This window comes from Arachis hypogaea, chromosome 12, assembly GCF_003086295.3.
Source record: "Arachis hypogaea cultivar Tifrunner chromosome 12, arahy.Tifrunner.gnm2.J5K5, whole genome shotgun sequence".
NCBI classification, from domain to species: domain Eukaryota; kingdom Viridiplantae; phylum Streptophyta; class Magnoliopsida; order Fabales; family Fabaceae; genus Arachis; species Arachis hypogaea.
In genome coordinates, this window is record NC_092047.1 from 99,125,988 (window position 1) to 99,142,077 (window position 16,090).

General features: G+C 35.0%; 1 long non-coding RNA gene across 2 annotated transcripts; it reads left to right on the plus strand.

Annotated features, from left to right (window-relative positions):
• Positions 1-355: 355 nt before the first annotated feature.
• LOC140177083 (uncharacterized) lies at positions 356-9,605 on the plus strand. 2 transcript variants are annotated; one of them, XR_011868769.1, is made up of 3 exons: positions 356-495; positions 1,234-1,560; positions 1,693-2,182. It is a non-coding gene; the product is annotated as an uncharacterized lncRNA (long non-coding RNA). The 2 variants fall into 2 exon arrangements; XR_011868770.1 differs by lacking the exon at positions 356-495 and adding an exon at positions 9,014-9,605 and having other exon boundaries at positions 1,178-1,560; positions 1,693-1,890.
• The last annotated feature ends 6,485 nt before the right edge of the window (positions 9,606-16,090 follow it).

Below are 16,090 nucleotides of genomic sequence, written 5' to 3' on the forward strand. Positions count from 1 at the left end.
TAGAATCATAAATGCTCTTTGTAAAACTCATTAACATTTTTGTGGAAGGTTTTTCATTCAACACAAAGATGTTGAGCAATGTTTGTAATTTTATAATGCTTCAGGTGTTTTTATCTCTTTCATTTGATGAAGATCTTGGGATGTCTGAGAAGAAAGACAATGATTAGAAATTTAAAAACAAGAAAAATAAGAAGAGAATAAACATGGAGGCATCAAATCAGTTCCCAGATAATGACAATAAGAGATGTAAGCATGAATTGATCGCTAAGACAAAAGAGGAGGTAATTTTATATATAAATCACTTATTATGATTGTTCTGGTTATTGTTTGAGATAAGATTGAATTCAGGCTTTCTATACGTTGAAGCTGACTACAAGGTTACATCGTTTGCCCTATATGTTATGGAGAGGAGACGAATGCACTCTGAAACACTCTTTCCCGTGTTTGATACATATTTTTGCATTTTGAAGCACACAATGCATGTTATAGCACCAGGTTTGTATTTATATAATATGTTTGTGTATTTGTGTTATAGTGAGGCACCATTGGTTGTTGGATTGATAGGATGTGACCATTTTTATTTTTTTATTATTTATTTTTTAAAATGGGGAAAAAGAAACCTATTTTTCTTGAAAAACTATTAATTATTAAAAAATTTTAATTTTGAGACATTTAGATGTGTTTGAGGAGTGCAATATAAGAAAGAGAACAGAGATTCAGATACACCTAAAAACTCTACTGTTTATTGGATGAGATGCTTATCAATTGCTTTACTTGAACTTTCTAATGTGTTTCTTGCACTTGTGCTGAGGAGTACCTTATGCCCCTGCCGGCAGCTGGCCCTCTGTAAGGGCTGCAAATCCTATTGAACTTCATTATGAGTCTGTGAAGTCTCTCTACTCCGTTGTGCAAGCATATGGGTATATGCATAGGGTTTAGTAATAGTATGTGAGCATTTCTTGCATATGATGCTCAAAAAAGTATCAAGACTCCCTTCTAATATCCAAACATAGTGATATGTCAGTTTAAACTTGATGCTTTATATATCTTTTTGCTGGTTTCATATATTGTTATATCTTACAATTTTCTTTTCTTTATTTTTCTAATTAAAAAATTTTCATTCTTTTTCTTTCGCATTGTTTATGTTTCTCTTATGTTGTATTTAATTTTTGGGTAGTTGCTGGTCATATTTTGTTTAAATGGATCATAATTTTCTTTACTTTCTTTTTCAAGTCTGAAGTAAATACTGGGGCATCATCTGCTACAGTGGAATCCCTCTATTGTTTGCTCCTTATCTCAAAAGACTGGGAAAAATTTTAGATTTAATTGACCTTGACTTCATGCAAGACCTAATGAACCATCTCAAAGTACTTGTTTCTGATGGTAGAAACTCAGGCAACAATTCTAAGAAGTGTCCAAAATTTTTATTGTGACCGAACGTCTCCAATGTTGTATTGTTGCTTTTAAAGTGATGAGGAGTAATCTTGATGCTCTGAATGTTAATTTGCAAGACTTCTTCGTCCATCTTTACAGTCTTATACTTGAATACAGGCCTGGAAGGTGAATTTATCTTCTTGATCCATCTTTACAGTCCCTTTGCTTCTTAAGTTTTTATCTTTTTGATTTGAAAATTTCAGCTGTGTTTTCTTTACCGAGGGTTTGAGTTGTTTTGCATGTTTATTTTTAATCAAGGTAAAGGAGCTTCTAGACTGGCTTGAGCTTCCAGTGAGTGTGATCATCGGGTGTGTGGAGTTGCGGTGGCCCGTAGCCATTGCAAAGCAAAGGAATATTTCGGCGGTTGTATTTTTGACTATGTCAGCGTCATTTTACATAATGTTGCATCACCGCATGTGTTTACACAACAACAAAATTTGTTGGCTACTACTCTAGGTAATGAGCATGATTTACAATCATTCTTAATTTTTAATTTATATTTTGGGTTGCTTATATTAATAAGTTGTGATTTTTCAATCTTTTCTGTATTTTCAGCTTTTTTCTACATTTTTAATTGTGTGTATTTTTTTAATTTATTCTACTTCTGTCATTTTTTACATTTTTGTGTTTTTTTAGTAATTCTTTTTACTTTTTTGTCAGCAATAGTTTTTTAATCCTTTGTTGTATTGAATTAGATAAAACTAGGATCTTTTCTGTGTTAAATCCAATTTAAAATTTTTTTATTATATCTCTACTTCGATTTAAATGTAAGCTTGTAGTGATTAAGGCTTTGGTCGATTGGATAATATTTATTTAGTGAAATGAAAAGCTTGGTAATTAACCAATTCGTTAGAAGGGGGAGGTTTAGGTTTTGATGGTTGTAAAATATAGTTAATTATTTCAAAATCTCCTTTTAGGTTTGTATAAGGACACCGGGACATAGAGAATCTAAAACACCGAGTAATTAGTAAACAATTAATAAATTAATTAATTAATATTTAAAGAAATTAAAAAATTAAATTTTATAATTTTATGAAGTAGGAATAATTAAAATATTACCTTTTGCACTAATTTTAAAAAGTTTGGCCCAAAATTGGATAATGGACTGAACCGAACCGATTGAACCGGGCCCATAATAGGACCAAGGCCCAACCAATTCACCCTCTTATAAGTGGCTTCAGCCACTTCTCCTCAAAGCAAAAAGGGTTTTACGCTGCTGAGTGAGGAGAGGAAAAGAGAGAGAGTGGTGATTTAGGGAAACGAAAACGGTATTTACCGCCAACTTCTGTCGCTCGCAACTTTCAATCCGGAGTTTCGATTGACGAGCCGTCAGTGGCCACATGTTCGTCTCGGAATTCTCTACAAAACCCACTAAACAATTTGGTAAGAAAATCATTTTTGCACCCATTTCTTCCCTCTTTAATTCGTGATTTTAAGTTTTAGTATTGAGAGATTTTGTGATTTTAATGGTTTAGGGGTACTCTAGTGGTGGATAATCACCAGATTTTGTTCATTTGACTCGTGGGTAATGGTAAGAAAATCCTAACCCTTGTGAATCGGTGATTTAGTGAGCTCAATGTTGATTATTGTGATATTGTATGCATTAGATCGTGTATCTTATTGAAATGGAGTTAAATTAGTGGATATTGGAAGCTTGGAATTGAATCCTGGGAGCTGAAAATTCAATTAGTGAGGAGTTAGAGCTTTGGAGCTTGAGGAACGGTGGATAATTAAGGTGTTTCGGGATTAGGAAGGAATCGGCCAAGGTATGGTTTTGGTTTCACGTATGTAATATATAATGTCTTGTGAAAACATAGACTAGATGACCATAGGATAAGTTGTATGATATGGAAGGTTGAGATTTAGTGATTTGTTGTTGGAAATTATTGAGTGGGTGGTTGAAATGCATGATGATTGATTATTAATGATTGTAAATAATGATGATGATTGATGAATGATATTGAATTATAATGATGAGCTTTGAAATGAATAATGAATGTAATAAATAATATTGATAGTAAATGATGATAAGGATAGGTTGTGGAGATTTGTTGTATGGGACCCGAGAAGAGTGATAAAGTCCGAGTTTTAGGGGAGGTGCTGCTGAAATTTTATGAGAATTTTTGGGAAATTTTGTATTTGATTAATTTGGATGGAAGAATAGTTTATTTGATTTTGATTTATTTTAAAAAAGAATGAATTAGGTTTGAGTTTAAATTATTAAGAAAAGAATTATATTTTGAGTTTGATTAAGAAATCACATTTGGAGGAATCTTAATGAATTTCAAAAGTAATTAGTTTTAAATAAAATTATTTTGAAGATTTTGGAGAATGTTACAAAGAGGTGGTTTTGATTTTAAAAAAAAAAAGTTATTTCAGATTTGAATTACCTGGGTAGCAGTAAGGATTGTGGTTCGTCCCGCTTGCTCCGGGTTAATGTCTGAGATGTGCTAATGATGATAATTGATTAAGAATGAATGGATGTATGTTTGTGATACCTGGGCAGTATCAAGGATTGTGGATCATCCCGTTTGCTCCAGGTCAGTGATTGTGACGGCTGGGTAGTAGCAGCAGTAGTGGATTATTCCACTTGCTCCAGGTTGAGTTTTTAAACACCCGCCTGGGTAGTAGCGGTAGTAGTGGTTCTTCCACTTGCTCTAGGTTAATCGGGTAGTAGCAAAGGGGTTGTAGCTCAAACTCGCTTGCTCCGCAATGGGTGTTTCTGTCCACGGTTAGCTACCAGGACATGTCGGGGTTGACTATATAACCGACAGATGATATCATCAGCCATAGGACATGCATACATCATATCCATATGTGTGTTTTGTCTATTGTGCATTAATTGGGCTTACCTATGTGATTATTATGCTTACTTGCTTTATTTGCTACCTGCTGTATCTGTATCCTACTTGTGTTTGCTTTGTTTGTATTGCTTGTCTATGCACCAGAGTTTTGGAGGATTGGTGGAAGGCAGAAATTAGGGCTTAAGTTAGAAATGAATTAGAAATAAGAACCTTAGATAACCTACTCTATTTATGGTTTTCAATTTATAAACTTTAAGATTTAAATCTGAGTGTCGTAGTTCTAAGATTGCCTCTGACTTTACTAGGGTGTACCTCACTGAGCATTCTGGAGACTTTGTGGAAGCGAAGAACTCTGGGGACTTAGAGCTGTATTTTATTTATGTTTATATATGTATATAGATTCTCCATCTTGTATTTTATGCTTGTCCCTCTTAGAGGTTGACTTGGAGAAATAGGTTGTCAGTTTTACGAGTATGGAATATTTTGGGTATATATATATATATATATATATATATATATATATATATATATATATATATATATATATATATATATATATATCCTCTAGCCGGCCTTTGCTTTGCAGGTCGAGTTTGGAGCTTGATATTTGTATTTTGAAATTCTAATCTATATTTATGGTCTTTTAGCTTTCCTTTCGATCTTGCTTATCCGTCCATGCTTATCTTTCATGAGGACGCGATTTCTGTTTCGGTTTTGCTTAACTTCTTTTTCAAGGCTCATAATTATAACTTTTTTCAACTATATCTATGTACGTATTTTTTATTTTAGAGGTGGTAACGCCTCACCACCTTTGATTTACATCCTAGGGATAAGCTCTGTGTGGTAGGGTTTTACATTATGGTATCAGAGCAGTTCGTTCTTGTAGAGCCTGAGGAATGGACTGACTATGCTTCTAAGCATACTTTGGGTGTGTGTACATGCTATTTAGGATGTCTGCTTGACATATATAGCATACATGTTCATGAGAATACTTTTGGAGATTCGAAGAACTAGACTTGAGATATTAAGACTGATCACTTAATATCACTCGTTCGGTGTGGACAAAACCCAAACGACGACTCATGGATGTAAGCGAGGTGATATGGTAGACTTTATGGTTGCACTGGTGAGGTGGGCTACGTTTAGTTAGTGACGTAAAGAGGTTTAAGGAAAGTTTTAGTTGACATTGATAGATAAGTAAGTCCTTAGTGATTTGAGATTAAAGTGGCACAGCAGAAGCTTGCGGTAATATTGACACCGGATAGTTGCAATGAGGAGTAGTAAGAGATGATTAGAAATACTTTAGGTTTTATGTGCCTGAAAGGTTTAGCAGGTCAATACAGATACTGATTTCAACGTAACTAATTTTGATTGTGACAGTGATATTAGATTTACTTGGAATAGGTTATGGATATGGTCACAGGTATAGGATTGGATTTGATAACAAGTGGGCACAAAATGGGGTATTTAGAGGGTAACTATAAGATAGGCTCGAATGCTCTAAATGGTGAATTTGGTGGAATATGTATGTATATATGTGATGTTGGTAATGGTTGATAGTAATCATGAGTTTGATAATGAATAAGGATGATAAAGGGAAGTGGTTGAGATGTATGTGAATATGATTAGTGTTGGATTGAGTGAGTGTTTTGATTGTGGAGTTGTTAGTTTGGTTGAGGGATTATATAGAATATGTAAAATGTTGATGAATGATCGACGGAATAGATGAGTTTTGAATGATGAACTTGAAAAGAAATTGGAAGATGTTGGGATTTTTAGAGGTATTTTCGGATGAAAGTTGAGGAAGGTTTTATAAGAGATGAGACAAGTTAAATATCTGACTATCTAACGAAAAGGGCTAGATGAAGCTAAGAGTGAAACAGATGAATACGGTATAGGCTTGAAGTCGGTTAAGTTTATAATGTTGTGTATATGAAGGAGAGATGTGAATTAGTGTTTGAATTGATGTTGGAGAATGGTAGAATGAATGATATGAGGTCGGTTGAATTTGAGGAAGCATATACGAAGATTCGAGAGCAAATTTTCAAGGGCGAAAATTTTTGTTAAGGGGGTAGGATGTAAACCCCAAGCAATTAGTAAACAATTAACCAATAAATTAATTATTATTTAAAGAAATTAAAAAATTAAATTTTATAATTTCATGAAGTATGAATAATTAAAATATAAATTTTGACACTAATTTTAAAAATTTTGGTCTAAAATCAAACCAACGGACCGAACTGATTGAACCGGACCCATAACGGGCCCCAAGGCCCAATCGATTCACCCTCTTATATGTGGCTTCAGCCACTTCTCCTCAAAGCAAAAAGGGTTTTACGTTGTTAAGTGAAGAGAGGAAAAGAGAGAGAGCGGTGATTTGGGGAAACGGAAATGGTATTCGCCACCAACTTCTATCTCCTGTAACTTTCAATCCGGAGTTTCGGTTGATGAGCCGTCAGTGGCCACACATTCGTCTCAAAATCCTCTACAAAATCTACCAAACAATTTGGTAAGAAAATCACGTTTTCTCACCCATTTCTCCCCTCTTTAATTCATAATTTTGAGTTTTAGTATTGAGAGATTTTGTGATTTTGATAGTTTAGGGGTACTCTAGCAGTGAATAATCACCAGATTTTGTCCATTTGAATCGTGGGTAATGGTAAGAAAATCCTAACCGTTGTAAATCAGTGATTTAATGAGCTCAAAGTTGATTATTGTGATATTGTATGAATTAGATCGTGTATCTTGTTGAATTAGAGTTAAATTGGTGGATATTAGAAGCTTGGAATTGAATCCTGAGAGCTGAAAATTCAATTGGTGAGGAGTTAGAGCTTTGGAGCTTGAGGAACGGTGGATAATTGAGGTGTTTCGGGTTTAGGGAGGAATCAGCCAAGGTATGATTTTGGTTTCTCGTATGTAATATATAATGTCTTGTGAAAACATAGGCTAGATGACCATAAGATAAGTTGTATAATACGGAAGGTTAAGGTTTAGTAATTCATTGTTGGAAATTATTGAGTGGGTGGTTGAAATGCATGATGATTGATTATTAATGATTGTGAATAATGATGATGAGAATGATTGATGATTGATGAATGATATTAAATTATAATGATGAGCTTTGAAATGAATAATGAATGTGATAAATAATATTGATAGTAAATGATGAGGATAGGATGTGGAGATTTGTTGAATATATATATAATGATGAGTGGTTTGGATGGGACCCGATAAGGGTGGCAAAGTCCGAGTTTTAGGAGAGGTGTTGCCGAAATTTTATGAGAATTTTTGGAAAGTTTTGTATTTGGTTAATTTGGATGGAAGAATATTTTATTTGATTTTGATTTATTTAAAAAAAGAATGAACTAGGTTTGAGTTTAAATTATTAAGAAAAGAATTATATTTTGAGTTTGATTAAGAAATCACATTTGGAGGAATCTTAATGAATTTTAAAAGTAATTGGTTTTAAATAAAATTATTTTGAAGATTTTGGAGAATGTTACAAAGAGGTGGTTTTGATTTTAAAAGAAAAAGATATTTGAGATTTGAATTACCTGAGCAGTAGCAAGGATTGTGGTTCGTCCCGCTTGCTCCGAGTCAATGTCTGAGATGTGCTAATGATGATAATTGATTAAAAATGAATAGACGTATGTTTGTGATACCTGGGTAGTAGCAAGGATTAAGGATCGTCCCGCTTGCTCCAGGTCAGTGATTGTGACGGCTGGGTAGTAGCAGCAGTAGTGGATTATTCCACTTGTTCCAGGTTGAGTTTTTAAACAACCCGCCTGGGTAGTAGCAGTAGTAGTGGTTCTTCCACTCGCTCTGGGTTAATTGGGTAGTAGCAAAGGGGTTGTAGCTCAAACTCGCTTGCTCCGCAATGGGTGTGTCTGTCCACGGTTAGCTACCAGGACATGTCGGGGTTGACTATATAACCGACAGATGATATCATCAGCCATAAGACAGGCATACATCATATCCATATGTGTGTTTTGTCTGTCCACGGTTAGCTACCACGTTTATCTTTCGTGAGCGACGTGATTTCTGTTTCAATTTTGCTTAACTTCTTTTTCAAGGCTCATAGTTATAACTTCTTTCAACTATATCTATATACGTATTTTTATTTTAGAGCTCGTAGCGCCTCACCACCTTTGATTTACGTCCTAGGCGTAAGCTCTGTATGGTAGGGTGTTACAGAGAATATATCAATTTTAAAATTTAAGAATGATGGAGTGTGTCGAGGGATGTTAGTAGCAGTTGTTCTTCCTAATTTTTGTTTTGTTTTGATGGATGGTTTATGTGGAAGTGATCAAATTCAAGCGACAATGGGCAACTAGCCAAGATCTCAAGGCTTTTACATATAATCCAACTTTAAAACTATCTTATGTCACTTAAATAGTAATTTTTTAATTTAAGAAAAGATTATGATCTCAATTAGGAGGCTTTTGCTTAAGAGAATCTATAAATGATTATGTAATTATTTTAACTTCTAAGTTAAGACTTAGGAGTATATCATTCATTTTTGTATGTAATATTTTTCTTTGGTAACTTTGCATGTATAGCTATGTGATAAACCCCAATTTTGTGGTTTATCTTGTGTAGAATTTAGGGGATTTTATCAACTTATCTCACATTTATTTAATAAAATAGCATGATTTTTGTAATTCTCCCTAATTTGTGCTTAAGAGTAAAAATATGCTTTTTAGCCCTTAAAATAGCTAAATTTAATTCACTTTAATTTTATTCGATTTCTTGATATGTTTGTTGAGTGATTTCAGGTTCATAAGGCAAGTATTGGATGGAAAAAGTGAAGAAAAAAGCATGCAAAGTGGAGAATTCATGAGGAAATGAGGATTTGCTAAATTGAAGGCCACGCGCACCCGTCACCCCACGCGTACGCGTGAGGAGGGAATTTGACAAGTGATGCGCACGTGTCGACCACGCACATGCGTGACACTGATCACGTGACCTCATTAAAGGCAATACGCTGGAGGCAATTTCTGAGCCAACAAGGCCCAAATCCAACTCATTTCTGAGGCTATTTGATGCAGAATTGAAGATGGGACAAAGGGGGAGCAATTAGTTAGGTTAGAATCATGCTTTAGGTAGTTTTCTAGAGAGAGAAGCTCCCTCTTCTCTCTATAATTAGGGTAGATTTAGGGTAGATTCTTCTTAGACTTAGGTTTAATTCTTGTTTTCATCTACTTTTTCTTGCAATTTATTTTTCTTACATTATTGCTCTTCTAGTTTTACTTGTCATTTCCTTTATTTTTTTGTTTTTATGTTATGAGCACTTTGTTAATTTCGTTTTCCTTTAATGCAATTTCATATTTTATGTTCTTTTGATGTTTAATTGAGTTCCTATTGTTATTTTCTTGCTTTGGGTAGTTGTAGAATTTATATTTCTTGCAATTTTACCATGCTTTTATTTTGTGCCTTCCAAGTGTTTGACAAAATGTTTGGTTGGACTTTAGAGTAGCTTTTTGAGCATTCTTGGCTTGGAAAGAGAAATTAGGTGCTCTTGAGTCATTAATACCCAACTTTTGTTGGTGATCTAGGATTGTTAGTTAATATTGTTTCCATTGACTCTAATCTCTTGCTAATTCAATTAGTGACTTGATTAGGACTTTTGGATTGAGATTAACTAGGCCTATTTGACTTTCTCCCTATGTTGAAGATAACATTGTATCTTCTTCCGATGTTGGAGATGACGAAATGGGATTAGCTCTTGTTAATTGTTGTATGATCATTAATGACTAGGATAGAAAGCCTAGATTCTCAATCCTTGCCATGAATGCCTCTCTTTTTAGTAATTGCTATCTTTAGTTGTTGATTTACTTTTATTGTTATTTAAATTCTTGTTTTTTTATCAACCAAACCCGTGAAACTCATAACCAATAATTGAGCACTCGATTGTGATTCTTAGGAAGAACGACCCGGGACTAATACTCTCGGTTATCTTTATTGGGTTGGACTTGTGACAACCAAAATTAAACTTTGATAGAGGATTGGTTGTTGCTCTAGACTATACTTGCAACGAAGTGATTCAATTTTATTAAAGAATTCTAGATCGACATAAAAAACCTCTATCAAGTTTTTGGCGCCGTTGCTGGGGAACTGCAATGGTGTTATATTATTGGCTATTGTGAATATGTTTGCCTTTTGCTTGTTTGTTAGTTTTTGTTAGGTTTAGGACTTTTTTGCTTATTTTTGTTAGCTTTTATTTTTATTTGCCACTATGAATTCTCACCTTTTTGGCTATGAGTATGGTTACAACTATGTTGTAGGAGATGGAAACTACAATGAGAACATGCATCAAGGATGGAACAATTAAAGGTGGGAGGAGCCTCAAACATATGATCAATCTTCATGGCAACAACCTTCACCAATGTACTATGAGCAAGAGTCATTCCAAGATGCATACCAATCCAATGGCTATGGTGGACCGCCTTATGATTATCAACAACCACCCCCATATGCCTATGAACCCCTCCTCAACATAGTTTTGAACCACCATACTCACAAGCCCCCTACCATCAAACACCTCCATATGACCCTAATCATTATCCACCATACCAACCACCTTATGAGCCATATGAACCATACATAGAACCGCAACAATTCCAACACAATTACTCCCAAGAACTACCTCAATATACACCATCTCCATACCCTTACCAAGATGAACCACCTTCCTATTATGAACCCTTTCTCCCAAATGATGAACCTTCTTATCCACCACAACCCGCCATGGAAGAATACCCATACCCATTGATCCAAGAGCAAAGTGATCCCAATTATGTTAGTCAAGTGAAACAAGAGCCAAGGGATCGTCTCAAGGAAGCAATGGATCGGCTTCAAGCAATCATCCGTCAAAAGGTGCAAGAGGAAGCCCAAAAGAGGCACGAAGATATCATGGCTAACCTTGCCAAAATTAAAGCCAACTTAGAATCATGAAGTTCATGCACTTAAAGCACTCCCATTGCCAATTGTGGAGAATCAATAGAAGAGTGTAGTGTGAAAGAGATATTGGAAACTCTGGTGGAGAATAAGGAGTGGGATTTTATATTGGAACAATTGGAGAAAGCTGTAATTGTTGAAGAGGAAGAAGTGGTTGAAGACTTAGGAGATGCGAAAGCTCCATGGGAACCTCAAGTCATAAAGCCTCTTTCCAAGAAGTTTGAATTTGATGGTGAGGAGGATGTACAACCTTCAAAGCATGTCATGAGTGAAGAATTGGAAGAAATGGATTCAATCATTACTGAGTTTTTATCTTCAATTGAATCTACAATTGAATCCTCTCCCATTGGACTTGTCAAAGAAGAATGTGCACAACCTCTCATACCCTTGGTAAGCAATAAAGAAAAAATTGAATTGGAAGAAAGCTACCAAGAGGTGGAGGTAAATCAAGAAGAACACAAGAGAATGGAGCTTGCAAGGCCATTGGAGACACCTCTCCCCAAGCCATCACCATCCATCCTTTCATTCAAGTGGGTAAATCTCTTATCTCTAAGCTTTACTTTGGTTTGCTTGAGACGGATGGTTAACTTAGAGCTTTTTGTGGCTTTAAGAGTAAAAAGGAGATGGTAAGTAGTTGGAATTGCCATTCAAGGTACGTTATGGTTAAGAGCTTAGTGTTGAAGTGCAAAGGTTGGTGTAGAGCTAAATTTCTTGGGTCTAGGAAGTTGTTTGGTTGTTTGAGTGAGAATTCAGATTGCTTGTCACCCAGTTGGAATGATGATGATCAACTTGAAGATGGGTGTAGAAATAAGATTTGGGATCCGAGAATATATGGAGATCAATTTTGGGAGCCCTTAGCTTGTGTGGAACTTCATCAAAGCTTGGAGCTATTAATTTTGAATGTTGGAGCTTATTGGAAGTCCAAGCATTCGTGGAAGTTTAAAGATGAGTACAAGCACAAGCCACCTTGATGAGAGCTCCCCATAAGTCTAACTTAAGGACAATAAATAAAAGTGATAGGTGGGAGACACCCCACCATGGTAACACCTTTTTATTTTTCTCTTTTGTACATATTGGTAAACTAGTTTAATTTCAAGTTTTGTTTAGTTATTTGAGTTTATTTAGTAGTCTAGTATGTTAAATAGGGTTTAATGGTGTTTTGGTAGCTGTTTGGAGGTTCGGAATGCTTGGTTTGGTGCTAGAACTTGGAAAAATTTTGAAAAATAGAGCGCCCAGCCACGCGTACGCGTCACCCACGCATACGTGTGACACCTAAGTTTCCAACCCCTCACACGTACGCCTCACCCATGCGTATGCGTGACCCCCCAAATTTTCAGCTGTAGTACAAAACCAGAGAGGTGTGCGGGTAGGGTGCTGAAATTGTGCCTCTAGCACAATTTTGATCCATGCGTACGCGTCATCTTCTTTTCTCTCTTATCACGCATGCGCGTCGATGATGCGTATGCGTCGCACTTTATTCCTGCCACTCACGCGTACGCGTGACCCCCTGCCCTGTTTCACACCCCTTCTTTTCTTTTCTTCTTTTCTCTTCTCTTCTTTTCTTTCCCTCCTTCAACCATCATCCAACACTACCAATCACCATCTATCACCATCTCTTTTAATTAGTTAATTAGTTAGTTATTTAATTAGTTTTATTTATGTTTATTTTTCTGTTTTTCATCATAAGTGTTGGATTATTAATCTTGTTTGCTATCTATTGCTGCTGATTACTGATAAGATGTTATTTTAGCATCGTTGTTGTTAATATTCATTGTGGACTTCTTTATTGAGGTTATAAATTGTTGCTTGGTTTTTAGTTCTTAATGCTTAATGTGTTTGAATACCAAGTATATGACATTGCCCTCAAGCGCTCTAAAACTTTTGAATTGCATGTTTTGGCCACCATGTAATTTAAATCATTTCGCCATAATAAGGCAATTACTTCTCTTCAATGCATTTTTTGTTAGGAGATGCTTATTTATGATTGACCTTTATTTACATTACCTATTTCATGCATTGAAATTTTGGAATTATGAAATTGGATCATAAGCTTACCTAATTGCATATTCTTGAGATTTCCAAGCTTTGTGGACCATGTTTGCTATGTGATTAATTTTCACTTCTGTCTTCTTTTTTCTGAGTTCCATAGCACCTATGTCTTCCACTTTTATGTCACGTAGGTGTTGCAAACAAACTTCAATATGTGTCACTGTTTGATATGTGAGCTTTATATTTCAATTGGTTCACTAAGTTTACTTGCACATCAATCAATGTCCATTCATTATCTAATTCACAATTGCTTGTTTTTTACTTGAATGCTTTTATGCTTCTTTATTGCTTGTTTGGTTGTCTTAACCTACAAGTTTTCTTTGAAGTATTTCAAGCACACTAGAATGAGTGAAGTGCATGCTTCTTTTATGTAATTGTGACATAGCTCTCTATGCTAGTGTGTGTGTTCTAAACCGCATGCAACTTAGAACTCACACACTATTCTTCCTTAATGTCACACTAATTCACTCACTCCATTCTAGTGGTTCTTACCTCATTCCAACAATTTACGCTTCCTTACTTTTGCATTTTCTCATCTTGCTGTGCTATTTTCTATTTTCATGGGTGAGTCATCATAAGCTAAAACAGAAGCAGGGAGAAAGAACACGCAACATCCAGTTGATCCACCAGCTGAAGGTGGCAATCTGGAGAGTCGCCGTACCCCATTGCTCATCTTTGAATGCACCGAGGATGGTGCAACCTTTTAAGTGTGGGGAGGTCGTCCGACCAATCGGTATTTTTTGGTGACAAATTTCTAATCCCAACACTTTTACATTTCATTTTTTCTGTTATTCTTAGGTCTTTTGGAATTTTTAGTTGCATTTTCTTATTTTGCATATATATATATATATATATAATAAGCTTGATCAAAATAATGAAATCTTCCAAGAAAATTTTATCTATAGGGCACCCCAATTGATTTGAGTAAAAAAAATTTCTTTGAACTTGCTAGAATTATATATATTATAGAACATGTTTTGAGCTAAGAACGCACAATCAAGTGAGTTTTGAGCCTAATTGTGTGGTTACATCATATAACCACTATTTTCATTCTTGTGTGTATTGTTCTCTTTCTATGATTGTAATCTTTGATTTATTTGATTCTTTATGTCCATTATTCTGTGTATGAATGCATTTATATGATTGAGGCCTTCATTTCATTTAGCTCACTTACCCAAATAGCCTCACCTTTTATCTACCATTGTTACCCAATTTGAGCCTATGTTAAACCCCTTTTTTTCTTTAATTTAGCACATTACTAGACTTAAAACGGAAAACAATAAATATCCTTTATTTGGATCTTTGATTAGCTTAGGCTAGTGAGAGTATTTATCATTCAATTGTGAGAAATTTGGGAACATTGGGTGAGATAAGAGAGTATTTTAAGTTTTGATTGAAAATATTGGGAATTGGGTACATACTCATGCATCAAATGTTTAAACCATATGCATTGGTACCTTTGTACATAATTCATCAAAAGGAAAAGAGAAAAGATAAAAAAATAAAAAGAAAAAAATGTAGAAAAATAAAAAGAAAAAAATATAGAAAAAAAATAGAAAAAGAAAGAAATAAAAAGGGGACAAAATGCCCCAAAGTAAAGTTCAATAATAATCAATGCATATGTGTAATGATCAAAAAGAGAATGCATGAGTGTGTAAAAAAGTGAAGAATGAGTAGTTAGGTTTGTATTAGAATTAAATAGGTTGTAGGTTAGGTGAGAGCTTAAGTTAATCAAAGATTCAAATTTTTAGTCTACCTAACCAAATACAATCCTACCTTGACCCTAGCCCCATTACAATCTATGGGAAAGTCCTCATGATATTTGTATGCATACATTGAATAATTGTTGATTGTTAGATGAAAAACAAATCTTGGAAAGCATGATTAGAAGAGAATTGAGTGAATCAACCCTATACACTTGAGCGACTAGAGCGAATACACATCCGGTGAGGGTTCAATTGCTCAATCACATGTTTCCACCGGTTATTATCTCTCTTCTTGCAAGTTGTTAAATTCTTTTCTAATAACTCAATTCAATTGTGGATTTGACTTGATTGTTAATACCTTTAGCCCTCATGTTCATATATGCTTTTTTGGAAGTTGGTTTATTTTGACCAAGTAGTTGCATTCATTTAGATAGATTGCATGTAGGTAGATTGCATCTAGATAGTTTGCATTGAATAAATATTGATACCCTTTGTCTCTTTCCTGAGTTTAGCATGAGGACATGCATAGTTTAAGTGTGGGGAGGTTTGATAAACCCCAATTTTGTGGTTTATCTTGTATTGAATCTAGGGAATTTTATCAACTTATCTCACATTTATTCAATAAAATAGCATGGTTTTTGTAATTCTCCCTAATTTGTGCTTAAGAGTAAAAACATACTTTTTAGCCCTTAAAATAGCTAAATTTAATTCACTTTAATTCTATTCGATGTCTTGATATGTTTGTTGAGTGATTTCAGGTTCATAAGGCAAGTATTGGACGGAAGAAGTGAAGAGAAAAGTATGCAAAGTAGAGAATTCATGAGGAAATGAGGATTTGTTGAATTAAAGACCACGCGCATGCGTCCCCATGTGTATGCGTGAGGAGAAAATTTGACAGGCAAGGTGCACTCATCGACCACGCGCATGCGTGACGTTGATCACGTGAGCTCATTAAAGGCAATATGCTAAGGGCAATTTTTGAGCCAACCAGGCCCAAATCCAACTCATTTCTGAGGCTATTTGATGCAGAATTGAAGATGGGACAAAGGGGGAGCAATTAGTTAGGTTAGAATCATACTTTAGGTAGTTTTCTAGAGAGAGAAGCTCCCTTTTCTCTCTAGAATTAGGGTAGATTCTTCT